This window comes from Ictidomys tridecemlineatus, unplaced genomic scaffold (genome assembly GCF_052094955.1).
Source record: "Ictidomys tridecemlineatus isolate mIctTri1 unplaced genomic scaffold, mIctTri1.hap1 Scaffold_187, whole genome shotgun sequence".
In the NCBI taxonomy this organism is placed as follows: Eukaryota; Metazoa; Chordata; class Mammalia; order Rodentia; family Sciuridae; genus Ictidomys; species Ictidomys tridecemlineatus.
The window spans coordinates 287,903-304,232 of record NW_027521609.1 but is presented as its reverse complement, the minus strand read 5'-3'; the positions used below and the strand labels follow the sequence as shown (position 1 = coordinate 304,232).

Here is a 16,330-nt window from a genome sequence, read left to right as displayed (position 1 = left end):
TACATATATAATATATATTATATATATTTTATATAATATAATATATATTTTATATATATATATATATATATATATATATATATATATATATACACACACCACCCCAACCCCCCACCTCATGGGTCTTAAACGACCTAAAGCACATGACATAGTCAGTACTGTTGATGAACACAATAAATGTCCATAAATATCAGTTGCAATTTAAAAAACATTCTACTATTGAGAAGAGAAATAACTGTGCAAAGCACCATCATAAAGATAGCAGGTTTACCAAATAAACTCCAGAGAAGATGTCTGTGTCAAGGGAGAAAAGGTTCAAATTAAATCCTTGAGACTGACAGGACCATAAACATTAATATCATCACTTGGATTCAAAGTCCAGCTTCAAGGGAACAAGGATTACTCTGGCAGATCTTGGACCAGGAAGCCTTAAGAATGTCATCAGATGACTACAGGGCTGGGTAGGAAAGAGAGGTCCCAGAGCAGGACACAGGACTTCCCGTGGGGAAGCATCTCACTCACACCCTACCTTGAGGTGACACAGTCACTGGCTCACCTAACCCCAACTCACTTCCTTCCTACTGCTCTCTGATCCCTCCTCCAGCTGCAGGCAGGGCATCAGAGGCCCACTGGCTATTCTCTATCTCTCCCAGGATGGACTCCAGGTCTACCTCCTCCAGGGTGCTCCCCTCAGAGGACACCAGTTTATCCAAGCCAAATTTCAGTATGTCACTCAACTTGAATGAAGAAAACGAGAGATCCAGTGAGTTCTCATGAAAACACAGATGAGGATGTGTGACTTGCTAAGTGTCTAAATGACACCAGGTAATTCTTTCCCTGATGGGCTTTCTTCTCTTCCATCACAAATGACACCTGCCAGGCAGTTTTGGAGTTGGATGAGGAATAAGCAGAGAAGTGATAAATGATGATCATAGATGTTGACTTTGACAATTATTTACAATACCAAAAAAATTTTGTGGCCTCCAATTTTTTTGAGGATTGGGGGCAGATAAAATGATTCCAGCATCTTCTATAGCACTTCTCACCAGCATTTTTTACAGGCACTTCCAGCAGTCCCGAGAGAAGTCAGAAACCCTGTTGGCTACCTTCTTACCTCTCCCACTGCCAAACTCTTATAAAGAGAAGGTGCCACTGAATACCTCATCTCACCATGAGCTGCCACCTGTCCTTGCCAAGCCGCTTTGCTACTACAGTGCTTTATGGGACCCACTTTGGCAAAACCATAACCACCCTGATCACCAGACCCAAAAGCCCTTTCTCAATTTCAATCTCCCTGGATAGTCCCGCTCCCCATCCTGCCCTCTTGCTCCCCCTAGGGGATATACTCAGCCTACTTCCTACGGCTACAGGAACCAGAATCTTAGATAGTGTTACCTGGCTTTCATTTGCTACTTGCAACTCTCCACCTCCCTAAGTACTATCTCTTAGGAATTCTGAACCAATTGGGATCCACATCATGGGACTTCATTTTCATTTTGTCCTTTTAGATTTGGTTAGTTATCTCTAGATTGCCTATTCTGTAACTTGGAAACTTTAGCTTGAAAATACCCGAGATGAAAACTATGACTAAAACTAAGCAAAACCATACCTGTTATATTTATATTTACCCTTGGTGTGTGTATGTGTATATAAATATATAACCAAGCCAAATGGCTTTGGCATTTAGTACCCAAAACAGAAGAAAGCCGAGTATTTATCATGAGGCTCAGTCCATACTGGGACCCTTCCCTCTTCCACTCCTTGGACTATGTCTCCTGGCTTCCCTCGCTACTGCTCACTCACAACGTGTCTTTAAGGAACTACCCATTTTTTAAATGAAAACCACTTTATTATAGTAACTAAGAGCATGTAGTTGGAAGTTAAAGAGTGCTCAGATTAGAGTCATGAATCTGATGTTTGGAAAATTTCTTAAGATGGAGGTAAAGACAACGTTTATCTCATTTTTTTTGTTATTCTTCTTCTGAAACAACTGGAAAAAGTGCACGTCACACAATACTTAGCACACAGTAAGCATTCAATAAGTGTTCACCGCATCTTTATCTGTTCTCTGTTTCTGTTGTGTTCTCCTTCTAAGACAAGGAACCTGCTTTCCTTTTTCAGGACTTCACTGCTCTATACTGCTTAGATTTATCAAACCAGAACCACATCTTTTACTATTAGATACTTTTAATAACTTAAAAAATGTCCTGCTGTATTTTGAGACAAGGCAGTGAGTTATCACCCTTGTTCCTGGCAACCATAAATAACTGACAGTCTAGTGGGGAGGGAAAGAATCAAGACAGAACCAGAGTGTGATTTCTTGCCATGGCTTGGGCAGGAAGTCCCACCGAGGTCCTCTCCACCAGCCAATAGTTTGTACTGGCCCAAGGATCTGGTCCCATGGCAGAGTTTGTGCCTGTGCATCTCACAATGATGTGCTAGCAGCCAATGTCACAGGGACACCCCTGATTGAATGCCTGGAGCTCCCTCCACTGGGGAAGCGTCGAGCATCTGAGAATTCATCTCCTCTAACTCCTGATGCCCGAGCCTTCACAACAGCCCATGATGAGCTCCTCTCCCAAGGTCCTGTGGAGAAGTGTATTTAGACACCTACAGTACACACATACCTCTCTCTCAAGCTTTCACCTTCCATTTGAAATTGCCTCTTCAATAGTGTGAAAATAAAATGCACAGCCTGCCCAGCCACCATGACAGATGAGCATGCAGAAGACTCAAAACAGACAAGGCCAAAGACTCCACAGTTACTCTCTAAGATAAACAAAAATCAAGCCAACAAACAAAACCTAGGGTTCTTCTTTCAGGTTCTAGTACCCCCAAATCTGTGACCCTATCCTGCAGGTTAGTGACTCCCTAACAAAAACAGCACCTTCCCTTTCTGCAATGCTGATGTGTAAAGATACAGATGTGAGAAAACTGCCATTTTTAAACTCATGCTTGGGCTAGTTGTAAATTTGATAATTCTGCTTGTAATACTGTGTAATTTTTTCCCTTTCATATACCTCTTGAATTTTTTGTTTGATAAGCTGATTCTTTTAAAGCCTGGTTTTTCTTGTAAACTTTTCTAATTCCTTTCTTTTCTGAGTCTCCCTCTAACAATAATGTATATTGATTTTTATTACAAACTCTGTTGTCTAAAGCTTACATTATCTTCATCTTTCTAATTTCTATCCCTATCTTCCTACTTTCTACTCTCATCTTTCAGGCTTAAAGGCTTAAAGCCATCTTTGAACTTGCTCTCTCTCACTGCCTGCCTCAAAACAAGAGCCAACTCCTGTCATTTCTCTGCAATTTCCTACAGCAGACCTTCCCACAGCTACAACCTTTTGTCAGACATTTATTACTCTCTTCATGCCTGAATCATGCTAGATACTAGGGGTTGATCTCTCTGCACCTAATCCCTCAAAAGGACCTGGGGTATATTATAATATAGGTTCAATTTTATCTCAAAGGCTGCTGCTAAGGAATAACTCTAAACCTCCTACCAAAAGAGAGCTCTCTAGGATATTCTAAGCCAGCATTTGACTCCCATCTAATTTTTCCTAACTCTAGCACTAACTCTAGTGCTTTCATCCCTATATCCTATGGCATAATTTTGAATTCCTAATCTTGTTCACTCATCTCTGAGTATGGAATGAGTACTGTAAGTCACTACTCAAAGGGTCAGGGATTAAGGAGGAGGTATGGAACTAATCATCACTGATTAAAAAAAAGGAACTTAAAAAAAAAAAGAACTTAAACAAATTCTCTCTGAGGTAACTCATGGCACACTCATCTTTAGAAGCCATTAAGAGATTAGATCCATGATGTTCAGTTACATGCTCAAAGTCATACATCCAATAAGGGATAAGATGTGAATTTCAATCCAAGTTAGATGGTTCAAAGCTCATTCTCTTTATTCTATTTTCTCCACCTTTAAATGCCACCCTCATTTTTAGCTTGTATGGCACCTTGCATGTAGTTAGATACTGAGAGGGTAAGAATTAGGCCAATGAAAAAATGTGTAATTTGTAACAATGGGTGGTTAATGCTGGTCCTTTTTATTTGCATTCTCATCCACAGATAGTACGGGTCATAAATCATGAGACTCTAATAAGAACGCATTTTACCTGGAGGTCAGGATCAGCCAAAGGTTTCTGGGCTCCCAGAGTAAACTGGCCTCTTTCTATGATCGTGTTGGTGAGCTGCAGTTTGGTGGCTGCTTTCCTATAAACTATTTCTTCCACAGTGTCTCGGCCAATCAGCCGGATCACTTTCACAGCCCTGTACGGGAGTCAAATGAGAGCAGTGTTAGGAGTCTGCAAAGCTGGGGAAAAAAGCATGCCAGGAAAATACACCCAAAAGGAAGCAGAACCAAATGCCACACTCATTTGTGGAACAATGAGTGTTCAATGAAAAGGACACTGCTCATTGGAACTTGAGCATTTGTTAGATAAATCTGGCCTCAACTTCTTCCTGAACTTTTCCCCAAAAGAGGAAGAGGAAGGAAGACAAAGTGACCACTATTGGGCCTTCATCTGTAGCCAGGATAACCCCTGGCAGGCAGTTACCTCAAGTCAAAGGGCAGCTGAACACAACTTTGTTTCCTCTTTGTGGTACTGGGAACCCAGGAAGCTTTACCATGAAGTTATAATCCTAGCCTTAAAAAAAATTTTGAGACAGGGTTTAGGAAAGTTGCAAGGTTGGCTTTAAACTTGATCTTCCTGCTTGAGTCTCCCATGCTGATAATGATTACAGGCATGTGCACCCACTGGCTTTAATTTCATTTTTAAACTGAATTAGGATCTAACATGAGAAACATGAACTAAATAAATTCTAAGTTTCTTCTAATCATTTTGGAATTTAACTGTTCTTTTCAACAAAGTGAGTCTGAACTGATCATGTGACCACTGATCTCCCAACATGACTCTACAAGCCAGCAGCACAACGGGGTTCAAACCCAGGGGTCTCTAATTCCAATGTGGCACTGTTGTCAGGACTACACGGTCCACCTTCCTCCCCAATCCACAGCTGCAAGCCAACAGAGCAGAAAGGTGCCAATGTCTAACTCACTCACTTGTTCTGGCCAATTCGGTGAGCTCTGGCAGCTACCTGCAAGTCATTTTGAGGATTAAAATCACTGTCAAAAAAATAACAGTATCTGCTGCTGTTAAGTTCATGCCAACTCCACCTGAAAACCATACAAAAAAGGAGAATGATCAGCAACACACAAATAAGGAACTAGAAAACACACAAGGCAGGACTGGGTCCTACTGAAAATCTGAAATCAGTCCAACTGATTGGTTTCATGCTTCAAAAGGACATTTCTGCCCCAGACTTCAGGTTTGACCACCCTACAGTGGTCAAAAGTGCTACCTCACCTTCCATTGCATGAACTGGGAAAATTTAATTATCAAATATAACAGAATGAGAGGTAAGCAGAAGAAAAGGATGCTTAAGTTAATTGTGTGAAGACATGTAATATTTGTTTGAAAACCTTGATGGGATTTTGCTTCAAAGAGTCTGTGAATAAGGACACAAGTTCTTTCAGAAAACAGCTCCAAAAATAAGAGGTCTGGGGGCTGCAGTTGTAGCTCAGTGATAGAACACAAGTGATAGAACACGTGAGGCATTGGGTTCCTTCCTCATCACCACATAAAAATAAATAAAATAAAGGTATTGTCTGTTATGGTTTAGATGTGGTGTCCTCCAAAAGCTCACATGTGAGACCATGCAAGAAGGTTTGGAGGAGAAATGACTGGGATATGGCTTTAACCTAATCAGTTAATGGATCTCTAATGGGATTAACTGAGTGGTAACTGGGGCAGGTGGGTGTGGCTAGAGGAAGGGGTTCAGCAGGCACATGGCTAAGGGGTATATGTTTTGTATCTGGACAGTGGAGTCTCTCTCTCTTTGCTTTCTGATCATGATGTGAGCTGCTACCCTCAGTCACACACTCCTGCCAGGATGCTGCCTCCCCTGGAGCTCCAAGGAATGGAGTCGGCCTTCTATGGACTAAGACCTCTGAAACCATGAGCCCTCCAAGAAACATTCCTCCTCCACAGTTGGTTCTGGTCACAGAGGTGAAAAAGCTGACTAAAACAGTGCCCATCTACAATTAAAAATGTATCTTAAAACCACGAGAGGTCTGCAGTGGGCAGTAAGAAACACACATGACCACACTTCCAGCTTCAACAAGGTAGGAAGACCTGACGCTAGCTATGATTAGAGCAGATGATACCTGCCTCTGAGTGGAGAAAACCTGAGAGTGTCTTCCTGTACTGGTTTCCACACCTATCAAAGAAGATGGCATAAAATCAGTTCAAGACAAGAACACTCAATGCAACAACTCTCTGGTCTTTCTCCAATGGTGCAGGAAAAGGCCAAAAGAGCACTTTGGGTTCAGGAATTTAGAGTACTAAGAAGCAAACCACAGGCTTCTCTTTGATAAATGGGAAACTGTACAGAACACACTCTAGCCAGGGTCATTGGAACGCATTGCTAAAACAGGCCTAAAAGGGCTTGTTCCAAGAACTGAATGAAGGGTTCCTTTCCACAGGACTACCAACTCCCGGCTGGATGTAAGACAAGCCAGGCAGGAACATTCTCATTGAAGTCTTCCTATAAAATCAAAGTTGGAATAAAGAAATACTAATGACTGAATACGGAGAAAGGCTAAGTTATATCCAATAATAAGAGCTACACTTCTATTTTACTACTGCCAACCACTGCTCATGGCACTTTACATGTGTTGACTCTTTTAACCCTCACAACAACCCTGTGTCCTTGCTAGCACTATTCTCATTTTGCAGATGCTGAAATGGAAACAGCTAGATTAAGGGATTTATTTGAAGTTGCACCACTAGAAGATAAAACAGTCAGGATTCCATCCCATATTCCAGAATCTGAGGTCATTACTCCTGGGACAGAGACAGGGTCTCACAATGTTGCCCAGGCTGGCCTTGAACTCCTGGGCTCAAGCCATCCTCCTGCCTCAGCCTCCTGAGTAGCTGGGACTGTAGGCATGCACTACTGTGCCAGGCTCCAGAACCTTTTTATCCACTGTATGCTAATTATCGAGGCAGTCATCTCATTTGAAAATGTGTTTGTGTTCCATAAGAATTATCTTTCTTGGGCTGGGGATGTAGCTCAAGCGGTAGCATGCTCGCCTGGCATGTGTGCAGCCCGGGTTCGATCCTCAGCACCACATACAAACAAAGATGTTGTGCTCGCCGAAAACTAAAGAAATAAATAATTCTCTCTCTCTCTCTCTAAAAAAAAATAATAATAAAGTTGCTTTGTCATCATTAAAAAAGTGAAAAAAGATTATCTTTCTCTTGAGTTAATAGTGGCTAGTGCAGCCCTTCTTCACCAAAGATGATATTTTAAGCTGCATTTAATTGTTTGGGACATATTCCTAAGCTATCGCTGCCATCTGCCGGCAATATGTGGTAACAACCTCGTGGAAAGCTGTAAGGAAACATTAAATGAAAATGTGGCACAGGTATAGCTACAACATGATGGCACGTATGACAGTTAGTGCGTGGAAAAGGCTAATGTCAAGGACTGCTTCAGCTCCTAGATAATCTACTCTGAGGCCTCCAAGGAGATTAACTAATTTTAGATGTTTCAAACATTATTTGCTCTCTAAATATAAAAAATAAAATCTTAAAACGCGGGGCTGGGGATGTGGCTCAAGCGGTAGCATGCTCGCCTGGCACGCGTGTGGCCCGAGTTCGATCCTCAGCACCACATACAAACAACGATGTTGTGTCTGCTGACAACTAAAAAATAAATATTAAAAAAATTCTCTCTCTCCCTCTAAAAAAAAAAATCTTAAACACATAAATGGAATTCCTCTCCCAACACTGACCATGCCTTTGACCAGATCCTTTGAGCTTCCCCAAAGACTAATCATGAGACAATGGGACTGAATGACAGGGTGTGGTATATGACCTGGGAAGAGACTGGACCAAAGGAATCTGATTGTATCTTATTATTGGCTTTAAGACAGAGGTAAGACACACACTGGAGAAATGATCTCCTGATACTCAACGGTCATATCTAACACTTCTTTTATAGACCCATATAGTACAAAGCACTTACTAAGTGCTTTCTACATAAGGATGACCTTTTGTTCCATAAGGACATTAATCTCTTTATCATCAAGGACACAATTCCTGTTTGTGTTCCTATATCTATTCCATCAGGATTACCATCAAAAAAATAAGATCATGAAACTCAGACTATGAATTCAAAATTAATATAGGGGTTTTTGATTCAGAATGTAAGAAAAATTCCATTTCCCCAAACCGATTTCAAATTATTTAATACTATGTGAAAGCAACTGGCAAAACCACAAGTGTCATTTATTTATGATTAAGTCATATGGACAATACCATAATAATTATAAATAGCTGTCAGTTTCACTCTAGTCACATTTTAAACAACAAATCTTTATTAAACTTTATAACACTCTTTCAGAGGTACTCTTGAAGGAAGGGAAACTAGAAAAGAGATTATCTTATTTTAAAAATTCATGGCTAGGAAGGAGAATGAATGAATGTGAATAAAACTTTCCCCGAAATTAAAAACAAAACAAAACAGGTCAGTGGTCTAAGTGGATTAGAATTACTTTCCAACAGGCCCAGGTTTCAGCCTCCCTTCTCACGATCACAGCTTCACAGGTTGAACAGAAAAGAGCTCCACACGAGAAGTCCAGTACTAGGCTACGTAAGTGCTTCGATTCTCTCCTTTTTCAATACTCCTCGGTAAGAACCTCTCCTTTCAGAGAATTAGGGGAAAACGTACCAGTGGTGGGATGACTGTCTGCTTCCTCAATACCCATAGGCTTACCTGCCCTGGTGCTCAGGAGAAAAACAAAGACGGGCTGCTGTCCAAAGTTCTTGATGGCCAGGTGTCTCTCTTCACCTCTAACAGAACTGTCCACACGCTCATAGCTGTAGCCTTTACGTAGAGAAGACAACAACCACACACAGTTCCTTACTCTTTGCATCGATTCATTCCTAAGCCAATGCCTATTTGTCCTTTCCACACCCAAGCCTGCCCTACTTTCAATAAAGCCCAAGGGAAAGATCTCAATTGTTTTATAACTTGATCTTGTTTCTTATTTTATGTGGTACTGAGAATTCAAACCAGTGTCTCTCACATGCCAGGAAAGGGCTCTACCACTGAGCCACAACCCCAGTCTGAAAGATCTAAATTTAGGGGAAAAATTCATCACTTCAGTCAAGAGCTTTGTAATGTTGTGAACAACCAAAAAAAATTAATCACTTCACCAAAAAAATCACCATAACACACTATCCTGGGTTTTAAAACCACAGGCAGCCAAAGTCTTTGGCATTTGCAGAGGTAATATTTGGTTTTGACTCTTCCCAGTCCACCCTAAATATCCACACGCTGGCAGTTGGTGACTGCTAAGACACAATCCTGACTTAGGCAAGCAGCAAGACAAGCACTTGGGAGCCTGCCTGATGACCCAGCACCTGCTTTTCAGCGAAGCTCTAGGGCTCTCCACTTGTCACCACGCATCAGGTCAGGAAGGGGAATTATAATCTCAATTCATGTTTTGGCATTCGAGAATCCTCAATGTGCCAGTAGCTGAAGTGTCCAGTTACTGCAGTACTTGGGGGGCATCAAGTGGATCTGAGAGACCACTCCCAACAAAACTTTAAAACAGTTATTTCTGCGGCTGATACTCTCCCACAGGCTCAAAAATCAACCCCTTTTCAAGCTTTGTCCTATTATCCCACATCAATTTTATTATATATTAAGCAGAGTTCTCAAGTAACTGCCTACATTCCCTATTGTCACAGAAATAACTGCTCTCACCCTCCCTCTGCTTCATTTGTGGGATCTCCATGCTATCTATCTTCCCTTTCTTACTAATCCTGCATAAGTACACAACTGCTGAGCTGTTGAGGGATGCTGCAAGGGTTTGTCGCTGAGACTCGACTCACACATTTTTGAAGCCACTCAACATTTTCACAACGTCTGCTCCATACCCATCACCTGCATCACCTGGTGAGAAAGTGGGTGTTACTTCTGCCCATGCGTCTCTACCCTGCTGTCGATCTTGCTTCACACACCACTGTCCACTCTCCTCAGCCTTTTCACCTTCTTTGTCTTTAACCTTTTCCTCGGTAACCTTCCCACACCCCTTATGACTCTCAGATGATGTAGTGGCCAAGGGGAGTCACCTTTGCAGTCCATATAGTCCTGGAGAATATCCAACATCTGGGTCATCTGAGAGAAGAGTAAGACGTGATGGCCCCTGGCAAGAAGAAAAGGAGAAACTGCCAACTCTAGTAGTGTTTACGGGGAGTGACCCTCAGGCAACATGACCAAAGAGGACAACTTTACACATAAGGGAAATGCTAAAGTAGAAATATAAATGTCCTGTAACTTTCTCAGAAACTCTGAATACTTTATACAAGAAGACAAAGTGCCTCCACATGTAGCTGCATCCCTCAGAGCAGTCCCAGGGCACCTGTCAATTCACCAGGGAGTGTGGAAGCCCTGGCATAACCAAGGATCCTCTTTCCGGAATATCACTTCACTCAATGAAGACAGAAGTTTCATTTCAATAGTAAAATAAATATACATGTGAAGAGTAAAGGCAAGGTACAAATGTGTGTGCACCCGCTCCCCAAGATCCTGAAGAGCTATGGAAGGCTATCTACTGCTATTCCCACTTGGCGGTACAAGTCATTACCATCTAGAAAAGTCAAAAAGCATCATGTTAGAGAAGCAATCCCCCATGGTACACAAGAAACTTACATATAGAGAGTGAAGAAAGGAAAGGATAATTCAAAATAATGTAGAAGAAACAAAATCAGGGTGACAGCCCTTATCATCAGACATTGTTTTAAATTTGCCTGAACAAACAAGGACAATGCTGTAAAAAAAAAAATTTTTTTTAAGAAAACTAACTTACCTTAATGTTGCCAGGAGAGTAAGACCAAGAGTTAGGGAGAACATCGGCCAGACTCTAGCCCCAAATTGTTGGAAAAAGCACTGAGTTTAAAGGTAAGTACCTGGATTCTTATCTCTCTCTGCCACTTACTACCTATATGTCATTGGGCGTGACCTTTCGAGGTCATGAAAAACTTGGATGGAAGGTATCTATAGGTTCTTCTCCATCTCTAACACACACACTTATGGTAGATAGGTCAAAGGCCATAAAATACAGTAAGACGTGTAATTATGATTATTAACAATTTTTCATATTTACGTTTTAGCCATAGTTGAACACAATACCTTTATCTATTTTATTCTTTCAATTTCTTTAGTTGTAGATGGACACAATAACTTTGTTTTATTTATTTATATTTTTGTACGTGGTGCTGAAGATCGAATCTCCTGCCTCACGCATGTGAGGTGAGTGCTTAGTCACTGAGCTATTTATTTATTTTTGTGTGGTGCTGAGGATTGGACCCAGGGCCTCACATGTGCTATCTAGGCAAGCACTCGACCACTGAGCCACAACTCCAGCCCCAAGACATGCAATTATTTAATTTGCAAAAGACTGGGCAATTCTGACAAATCTGAAGTTTTAAGTTAGTTCAGGCCACACCTGGGGCAATCATCCTAAAGGCACAATTCTGAAATTCTTGAGTCTCTTGTCTTTTCCTAGACTCCCCCTTTCCTGTGGTGATGAAGATGTACATGCTGGATACCAGGCTGCTGAACACTAACCAAATGTCATCTTCTGATACCCAACTTGCATTTCTGGGAAAGAGTATTCCCCAACTATGCCTTGAGTTTAAATCAAATCCCAAAGATTAACAAGAACCAATGTTTACTCAACCTTTATTATGTGTCAGTTCAATTCAAGGAAGCAGCAGGCAATTTTAAAAGAAATGCTCAATGTTGACTCATCCTTGTGGATGCAACCAACATAGCTGGACTGATGAGGTGAACATACACTGATCAACAAGGTAGCAGAGTAAGGTAGGGCTTGCCAAGTCCTGGACTGGGATCCTAAATGCTGTAGGAATTCAGGAAACAAAGGATAAAGGTGGAGGAGTGGGGTTGGATGAGATGGAATGGGGTGGGTGTACAGTTGCAGAGAAAGTAGGCCCTGAATACCAGGCTTCTAAAAAAGGGAACTTGAATCAGTCTCAAGAATCAGTAAGTTCTTCATTACTCAGGTTTGAACCAGTCACTCCCCGAGAGCAGTACATGTCAACCTATTCCTACCTGGAATGCAGGAATGCCAGCAGCTTATCCAGCAGGTGAAGTTTCCCACTAGCCTCAATCAGGTGGTCTCCAACTTCAAAAGGCTCTGGCTCCACACCTGGAAAGCAGAGAGCCCAATCCTAATTGTGTGCCCTGAGTCAGGGCAAAATTCTTGAGTAGAAAACCAAATAGGTAGGCAACAGAGAGAGCCCAAGCTCTTTCTAATGCAGTAGGCCCTTCAGTCTCACCTATTCGAGGCATTTTCTAATTATTTGCTTAATATCAACTGCAGAGCCTGGCACATCCAAAAAGTCTAATAAATATTTATCTAAGAAGCAAACTCACTCTTTAGGAAACTGAGGGAAAGGAAGATGCCAGAGATCAAGAAGATCCACAAAGGAAATTCTAAGGCTCTCACTCTAGATAAGAAATCAAGAAATAGGCTTAGGTGTGTATAAAAGTGATTCTCAAGGTACAGGCGGCAGTCAGAATATTCTGGAAGATGTCCTTCAAAATCTATGTTCCTAATGCCCCTTCTCCCTTAAAAAAAAGTTCTAATGTGCACTTGATTAAAGTTCTGTTAAACTTTTAAACAGCTCCTAATGGTACTTGGCAGACTCCTTAAAACAAGTACAGCAGACCTTTTGCAATCTTTCTACACTAGGGAATTCCAGGGCCAGCCATCAGAGTGCATCCAAAAACCCCAATGGGAATGAAAATAAAACACTACACATAAATTTGTGGCAACAAGAGCAGTGCTTAGAGGGACATGTACAGAAGTCACTAGGATGAAAGGAGAGAGAAAAGGGCACAGAGCAGGAGCATGCAGGGAGGAAGAAAGGCAGGAAAAACTGCTACCCCAGAAGCTGAGTGAAGAGCGTCCCATGGAGGAAGCCATCTGCTGTGTCAAGGGATCTGAGAGGTTAACAAAACGTGAACTGACAATGCCTGGGCATCACAGAGAACACAGGGAACTGGGCGTAGTGACCGAGAGGGCTCAAGACGAAAGGAAATCTAATCCTGAAGAAGGGTCAGATAAATCCTCATTATGACCCATTCTGTAAAGCTGCCAGTTTTCCTCTCCACAACTGTCACTATCATGAAAGAAAGAAAAGCTCCCTGCCCTCCAAAAAAGCTTAGAAACATTTCTAGATTGCAGAAAAGTAGAGTCAAGACAAATGCAATGGATCCTGCATTAAGAGAGAAAAAGGAAAGCAGCTTAAGGAATATTATGGGACATGTGAAGAAATCTTCAGTATGATTAACACGAGATATCATTAATATAGAGAAAATGAGAAGAAGCAGAGTAGACACATAAATGCAGCAGTTCTGTTGAAGAGTCCGGCTATGATTTTGGTTACAGAACTACTAATGAAAAATAATGGGGGGAAACAGGACACTGGCTCACCATCAAACAAATACGGGTGATCCACGCACTTTCGAAGCTGGGATAAGATATTCTGAAGTTTAACTTTCCTTGCCATCTCATTTTCAAATGCATCTGAAATTTTGAAGATAGAGAGGAAAAAGGACTAACAAATCAAAACACAAACAAAACACAAACATAACCTTATTCATTTCATAGTATTTCCCTCAAATTTATACTAACCTCTCAAATGGCAATCAATTGCACTGAGAATTAAAATCATATCCATATGGGATTTTCTTACTCCTCACTTTGTTTTGAGAAGGAAGTCTACAAGGTGAACTTAGCAGTGCTTTGTTAAAACAATTGTAAACTTCTAAAATTTCTTCTTTAACTGCTGTTGTGGTTTGAAGACAGCAGAAAAAAAAAGCAAATAGAGGATAAAAATCATGAGTAGACACTTAAAAGTGTTTGCTATATTGCAGGCATAAGAAAAACCATGCAAGGGGAAAAAGAGAAATTCCATCATGCAACAACCAAGTCTGAGCTACACTTAACACTGCTATTGTTCCACATCAGGTGATTGGCATATCATTCAGAATACAAAATTCTACCTTATATTCTTGCTACACAAAGTGAGTGTAATCATAAAATATTTCCCTGCACAAAAATCACATCCCCATTTAGTTTCTTAATGGACCAAGTGCCCTCTGAATACCTAGGTGTTTCATCAAAATAGCCTTGTAGTATTTTTTCTGCAATGCTGACATGCCATGGTATATCACTACTTCTGTCTTTTTGGGAAGTTCTTTAGCTACCACTGCTTTCACTCTCCTCAGCAGAAACGGCTGCAAGAGGTTGTGAAGTTCACTTGCTGTGGAAGGAAAAACACAAAAAAAGAGTGTGGTACAAAAATACAGCAGAGGCGCTGAACTACTAGAGAACGTGGACCAACTCACTTTCCTCATTTTCATGCTAATTCTGCGTTCTAGGTCTGTACAGTAAGTTTTCAGTTACAGATGCTCCTGGACTTACAAAGGGATTACATTCCTATAAACCCATCACAAACTGAAAATATCTTAGATGTAAAAAATGCCTTGAACGGACCTAACATACCAAACACCACAGCTCAGCCCACCCTACCTCAAAAGTGCTCAGCACTTACATTAGTCCACTCAGCAAAATAATCTAACCTGAAGCCTCTTCTATGAAAAACTGTGAATACTTCATGTAATGTGCTGAATGCCTGTGACTAAACAACTGACAACACAGAGCACTGTGTGGTATCAGTTACTTACCCTCAGGGTCGCTGAGTCATTGGGGAGTGGTGCCTTGCTGCTGCCACCCCGCCTCACAGGACAGATACAACCTATCCCAAGCCTGGGAAAAGACTGAAACTCATGCCTTCTTATGGCTGAAGAGCATCCCATCCTGTATCTACACCACATTTCCTTTTTATCTGCTAATGGACATCTAGGTGAGCTCCACACTCTGGGTACTGTTAAGAGTGCTGCAATGAACACAGGAGCACAGACATCTCTTGACATGTCGATCCCCTTCTTCGACTATATGCCCAGTATGGGATTGCTGAATTGTACAGCAGTTCTATTTAGTTTTCTGAGGAAACGCCATCCTGGTTTTCACGATGGCCATACCATTTCCATTCCCACCCGGGTGTCTCAGAGTTCCCCTTCCACCACAGCCTTGCCAGCGTGTGGTGTCTGTATTAACCATTCTAACGGGGGGGGGGGGGGGTTTCCCTTGTGTTCCTGATTTCCATTTCTCTGATGATTATATTGAACATTCTAATATAACTAACAATAATGCATTTTATATCTTAACCCAGTTAGAATCCATAATTTTGAATATATTCACCATAAAGAAATGATAAAGGTTTTGCTATATGATATGCTAATGACCTAAGTAATCACTATGCAAAACATCAACAGGTACAAATAGGTACACCAATAAAAATTTGAAATTCAAAGTACAGTTTCTATTGAATGTTGCTGCTTTTGTAAAGTGGTAAAGTCAAAAAATTATAAGCTGAACCACCATAATTAGAGGACCAATCATTTCTCCCTTTCCTGGTTTCTTCCTTTTCCTTCTGGACTTGTTACTGGCTTTTAATACCCAAACTATAACACTCAAAGAACTGGATTCTTCTTAGGAATAATCTCATTTTCAAAACACTGTTTTCCAGGGTATTCTTCATTTCATCTCACTGATCAGCATACAGCATAGAAATGCAGGGTGAGCAATACTGTCTCCATGTTTATGAAAGTTAAGTGAGTCAGAGAAATCAGACCACTTATCCATGGACACACAGGTGAATGTGAAAATGGCGAGCATTAAAAGTGGATTTTTAAAAACTTCTAATCCCTTGTTCTTTTACAGGCATCTTAGACTTCAAAAGGTACACTAAGTTGGAAGTATACATCATGTAGGAAAACCAGAAACAGAAAACAAAAATACAAGCAACTTGTTAAATGTGAAATTCAGATAAACAATTCATAGCTCTTCAGTACCAGTGTGTCCCTTGTCATTTGTAATTAGATATCCCATATCTGACAACTCTAACCATGGGAGTAATCAATCAGAGCAGGTTTGCAGATCATCTTTACCCTGTGGTTTAGGAATTTTTGCTCTAAGAACCCTCTGCAACTCATATTTAACCAGCACACACATAATCACTGGGTGGCCCCCTGCCATCTGTTTTGGACAATCATCCTAGGGTATTCAGATATTATGGGAATGTTCCACAAG

At 41.1% G+C, this 16,330-nt stretch overlaps 1 pseudogene; it reads right to left on the bottom strand.

Moving 5' to 3' along the window:
* Positions 1 to 152: 152 nt before the first annotated feature.
* LOC144372911 (chromodomain-helicase-DNA-binding protein 1-like) overlaps positions 153 to 16,330 on the bottom strand; it is a 34,961-nt pseudogene continuing 18,783 nt past the window's right edge.